The sequence below is a fragment of the Terrapene carolina genome, unplaced genomic scaffold (genome assembly GCF_002925995.2).
Source record: "Terrapene carolina triunguis isolate 2854851 unplaced genomic scaffold, T_m_triunguis-2.0 Scaffold51051, whole genome shotgun sequence".
NCBI lineage: Eukaryota > Metazoa > Chordata > Testudines > Emydidae > Terrapene > Terrapene triunguis.
This window is the reverse complement of record NW_020715402.1, coordinates 1035-6943: the sequence shown is the minus strand read 5'-3', so window position 1 is coordinate 6943 and position 5909 is coordinate 1035.

Genomic DNA, 5909 nt, shown 5'->3' with positions numbered 1-5909 from the left:
GTGAGTGGGGAAATGTAATGTTGCCAATTGTCACAATGTTTTCATTAGTCCCATGATATTTGTTTTTCTAAGAGTTTCAGTTTCTGGAATTTAACCTAAAGCCTCAAACCACAAGACAAAACTGAGAAATGAACCAAAACAATTGTTTAAATCTCATTATTTGTAAGCCAAACTCAAGATGTTTGAGGCCTGACCCCTCATTTCCGAACACTTGGGGTTGGCGATGCTGGAAAGGTCTGTGTTTCCCAATGATTGATCCACAGGAACAGTCTCCAGTTGGGAATGTGGGTTATGCAGCAAGGAAGCGACCTTGGCCAAAGCAATGGTTGAGAGGAGTCTCCTCTCCGGGTCTCTGTGAGGGGACACATTTGAGATAGAAATTCCAGATGGGATTGTTGGGCCTGTGTATTGGGATCTCTGTTGTTGGCAACTCACCTGGAAGAGCCTTTACTGGCCGCTAGAGGTCACTGTCACTGCACTGCAATACAGTCATTGGTAAACTGCCAGGTGTATCCCCACCCTGACCTTTAAATGGAGTTAAATGGACTTAAACCAAGAAAGAGACAAGATTTCCTAGATAAGGTCCCTGATCCTAAAAATACTAGATCCCATCTGTCACTACTCACATGAATAGTCTTGCTGACTTTAGTGGGACTGTCCAAATCAGCAAAGTTGCATGTGACCATTGGCAGGATCAGGGCCAAGTTCCTTTCCCCACACCAGGTGTCAGTGCCCTGGATGGTAACGGGAAAAGCAGGGCCCTGCTGTGGGGTTGGTTACTGGCCCAGCTTCAGGTTTGAAATCACTCTCTTCTATATGTAAATGTCCCTTTTAGGATAGAATCAGACCTGGGGCCCAGGGATGAAATGTGCATTTCTTTGGTCTTGATGGCAAGAACATGCAAACAAGCATTGTGTGGGCAGGTGAGATCTGTGATGCCCAGGCATGTCCCATGGGTTAGGGCCCCCACTCTACTCCAGCCACCAAGAACTATATCAGCTGTCAGGAGTTACAGCAGCCCCTAGTGGCCTATCAGGGAGTCGTCACCAGCTCACTGCCATCCCCACACTTCTGCACCAGGGAGGTCTCAGCACAGAGAGAATCTGTTCCCACATGTTTTGTTTGAAGAACAGAAAGAGTTAATGGATTAAATTTGTCAGATGCCCACTCAGAGGAACTGTGGGCAGGGGCTGATTCACAGCCCATGCTGTATGTTGCCCACCTATTATGTGAGTGCACATGGGTGGAGAATGGATACATTTACTGCAGTGTGACCTCCTTGCTATTTTTAGGCTGGAGGCTGCACTCGCTAAGAAGTGAAGGGGCCTCTGGGGCTGAGAGGGACGCCCTGTCCCCACCTCCTCATGACCAGGGTTATGATGATGTTGATGATGGCGCCTCTGGGACATGAATATAAGAACGGCTGGGTTCAGATCAAATATCCTGTGAGGATGTAGATGCTGTATGGTTAGACTCTTCCTGTCCCAAATGCTCATTCACCCATGGAGGTATCAGAGAAAATCCCTGCCTGGGAACTACTTCAATTAGCTTTTTTTATTGCAGTTTGTTTAGATGCAAGAAATGTAAGTGTGACTGAGACAGGGGCTGTGATTTTTCCCCTGTAACTTCCCATTGATCAGACAGTCTGGAACTTCCCTGATATTGTGTTCCTAACATTTCTTCATCGTGAATTTTTGCTTTTTCTTATTAAACCCTTTTTGAAGATCTGTTCCAGGGTTGATGTTTCTCTCGTGAGGTCTGTTGGGTGGCTCCATGGGGACCAGCAGGGAGAGAGATGGAGACTGAATCACCCAAAAGTAATAATGTTAAAATGTCACTTCTCAGGTATCGCCGGTTCCAGGATGGGCACTGCACTGAGAGTGAATGTTCTATCAGGGGTGTGATAACAGGAATATTTTGTTGCTGGGTTTCTCACTAACTCCAGAGAGGGCCCTAACCCCCAATCCAGACTCCAGACTTTCCTCTGAAATCCAGGAGGATAAATGGGAGGTTATTTACAGGTACCTTAATACGCGCATGCACACACACACACACACACACGATTAGTGAAAAGAGGCTCCTAACCTCTTCTCTGCCCTACAAATTCTGATACTATGCCCATCACTGTGGCACCAGAGCATCTTAAAGAGGTGCATTAAGTGGCATGATTTTCTTCCATCACATGTGGTTCGTTCTCCATCCTTCCCCCTGGGGAAAGTGCATATGGATTCTTATGGAGGGTTATTTGTGGTTTTATTGTATGACCTGCTATGAGCTTACATTAGTGAAGGCAAGTTTTAGAAGGTCATTTACAAGTGAAACAGAAAGAGGATTCAGGTGATTTGTGATCCTGTGGTAGTTGGGTCCAGAGTCTTAATCAACCAGCAAGAAAACGGTCTCCTGAACAAAAGAGCTTCCTCTGGCAGGAGACAGCTCCACTGTGTCTGAGGGACAATCTTTCTTTCCTTTGTCACAGGCCCAAATCCTAAAGGCTCAGATCCTCAAAAGCATTTAGGCCCCCTAATGTCCATTGATTTCAATGGAGCTTAAATACCTCTGCGGAACTGGGCCTAAATACCTTGAAGTTAAGGACTGAGATGATATTCTAAGAGAAGGTTGAAATGCTTTGTTTTAGATAAGGTTAGATTTGCTCACCTTTGTTTAAAGAAGGCATCTTTGTACCATTTTCACTCTTACGTTGCATTGTGGGTGTGGTACATAGTGGTAGTGTGTGATGGTATCTGTGTGGTGGTGTTGTGTTATGTGTTTTGTATGGGGTCTGTGATAGTGGGGTGTTGCATGTGATGATGTAGGTGTCTGATGGTGAGGTGTTTGTATGTTGCGTATGTGTTTGGTGCGATGTGGATGATGTGTGGTAAAGGATTGTGTTGGGTGTCTATATGTGACTGTGGATATGATATGTTGTGTGGTGTGATATTGCAATTTAAAAGTAAAAAAAGTAAAACGAAACATTTCAATAATTTCCTCTCAGAAATGTTCACAAAATCAATACTTCCTTCAAAGTGTTTCCATTTTGTGGAATAAGCATTTTCTGATGGGAAAAGAAAAAAATCCATTGGAAAAAATTGCAGCTCACTTTCCTGGTTCTCTTTCTAAAAGATATGCTTTAGTTGGACCAGAAATTATGGTCTTGATGTCAGAATTACTGGGTGAAATCTGTGTTATTCAAGAAGTCAGACTAGATGGTCATAATGGTCCTTTCTAAGCCTTGAAAGTCAAATATGAATCTCTCTTGTGAGATAACCCATCAAGGTACACCCCCCCCCCCTCAACAGAAGTATACACAAGTAAATAAGCATCCTGGCTGAGTTTTACAATATCGAGCAACTGAACGATCTAGGTACTCATACAGCCACCGTCACTGTAATATTTGAGCATCTCCCAGACATTCATCAGTTTTCCCTCACAACAACCACATAAATATCACTATCCCCAGTGTACAGGTGAGGAGCTGAGCCACAGAGAAGTGGGTAACTTAGCCATGTGTGATGCTTCAGGGTTCACCCAGGCCGGTAAGGGGTTCAATCAACACCTACCTTGCATCTCTGGGTTCCTTAAATGCTTTGCTGCTTTGGCTCACAGCCCTGAAACCAACAGCCAGCAGACAAGCCTGAAGTTCACATCCTGGCTTGCTCCACCCAGTTACTCTTTGCAGGGTGACTTCAACAATGCTTCCAGCCCCCAATTCTCCCCACAAAACTTCTCTCTATGCACTGCTCAGTCCCTCTTACTGGAGCGCCTACAAAACCTTGTCAAGTTTGCTGCTCCTTTTAAGAGACAGTACACAAGAGCTTATCAAGTTAACTGGGCTTGACACTTCAATCAAAGCACTGAGATGGTTTATGGGCAGAGTACAATAACAAAAGGACATAGGTTTAAGTGATACCAAGTATAAGGAATAAGGAGAGAAACAGTTACAAGGAAATGAAAGTAGAAAGACACTTCAAAGACTAAAATTCAGCTTAAGAAACTTGAGTGTCTTGTTCAAAGAAGTTTCTCTCATCACACCCCTCCAGTATGACTGACTCATTCTTTAGCCAGGGCCCAACACACAGAGCTGAAAGTGCTTGGTTTCTTTGACTCCTCAGATGAGGAATAACTTAGGGGTTCTCTCCCCTTCTCTTTATAGTCTAATCAATCTTTGGTATGTATTCATCTGAAGTATATCCCCAAATAGAGTTCCTTTCCTCTGCTGGGTGTAGATGATATACAGTCTTCTCCCTGCTGGTTAGCTTGATAGTGCCAGGATCCCGGACAAAGATAAGCAAGACTAATGGCAGGAGCTTGGGATCTCAGAACTGAAGCCAGGGGTCAGAGTCAGTATCGGGGTCAAGAGTCAAACTGGAGTCAGAGCCAGGAATCAGGCTGAGGGGCAATACCAGGTATCAGGGCCCATGTTCGGAACCCATAGGTCAATTGGGAGCCAGAATCCAAGTCAGAGTCAAGGTCAGTTCCAGGGGTTGAGGAGTGGAGAAGCAAGTTATGACAACTAGCTAAAACTCCACATTCCTGCCTGGACACGTCCTGGTATGCCATAAGAACATAAGAATGGCCACACTGGGTCAGACCAAAGGTCCATCCAGCCCAGTATCCTGTCTGCCAACAGTGATCAATGCCAGGTGCCCCAGAGGGAGTGAACCCAACAGGTAATGATCAAGTGATCTCTCTCCTGCCATCTGTCAAAGTGCGATGACTCACCCTGCAACGCCTCCTGCTGGTCATCTCAGGGAATTAGCATTTCCAGCCTCCGGAACGCCCTCTGCAGGCCCGTGTCCCGCTGTCACTGCCCCCCCCATGTCCCTCCCAGGACCCAGTACCCCTTGTCTTTGGGGTGCTGCCCCCTGGCAATACCCCCACAGTCTCAGGGTCTCCCCACCCAGGGGAACCCCCAGCCCTCTATCCCCACCTTGCCTCAGTCATGGGCTACTGCCAGTCCCCATCTAGCCCCCACTCACTGGAGCAGACTGCAGTGTAAAAGCCACTCATCATAGGCAAGGGGGGTTGGACCTGCTGCCTCTGCCTACCCGTGGGCTGCCCCCTGCAACTCCAGTACCTAATTGGCCTTCCACTAGGCTGCAGCCAGGGGGATTTCTAGACTGGATCTCCCCAGCTCCCTTGGCCTTCCCCCCGCCCTACTCCACTCCAGGTCCCTCCCTCTCAAATTTAGAGTGAGTCTCTGCCAGCTCCTGGCTCACTGGCCTTTTACAGGGCCAGCTGGGCCCTGATTGAGCTGGCCACAGCTGTGGCTGCTTCCACTCTCAGCCTAGTAGCTGCTTTCTCTCAGCTACAGCCCCCCCCAGGGCTGCTTTCAACCTCTGTTCTGCGGGAGTGAGGCAGCCACTACCTCACTATAGGGAGAGGCCAATCTGCTTGGGCTGCCCTGCTGGCTGGAGCTCTCCCTCCCTTCCTGGGCTGCTGCTGCTTTTGCTGTCTGGAGTCTCCCTCCCTGGACTACCGTTGCTGTTGCTGCTGAGTGGGGGAGACTTGCCGGCCTGCCCCGCCCCCCCCTCCACCTATGGAGGGAGAAGCACGGGCCCCACCACCACCTAGGGGGCCCTCCTGCCTGGACGGCAGACTGCTGCTCGCTGCTGCTGTGTCAGAGCCGCTGCTGCCATGGAGGAGAAAGAAGAGAGGATTCCTTCTACAGGACATTGTGGAGGGGATTTGTTTACAAACTGAATGACTTTTACCATCTCTGCTCCTGGGGTGGTGGTGACTCCTGTTGCTGTTGAGGGGAGCATGGGGGAGAGGTGCAGAGCCCTTCCCCTCGCCCATTTGCTCCCCCCCGCCACCACCCCCGCCGCTGCTCCCTCCACCCCCCCATGTACCACCTGGACCTGCTCTTTGCCCCTCGACGGGGCTGTTTGTTCCCCCCTTTCACCACCTGG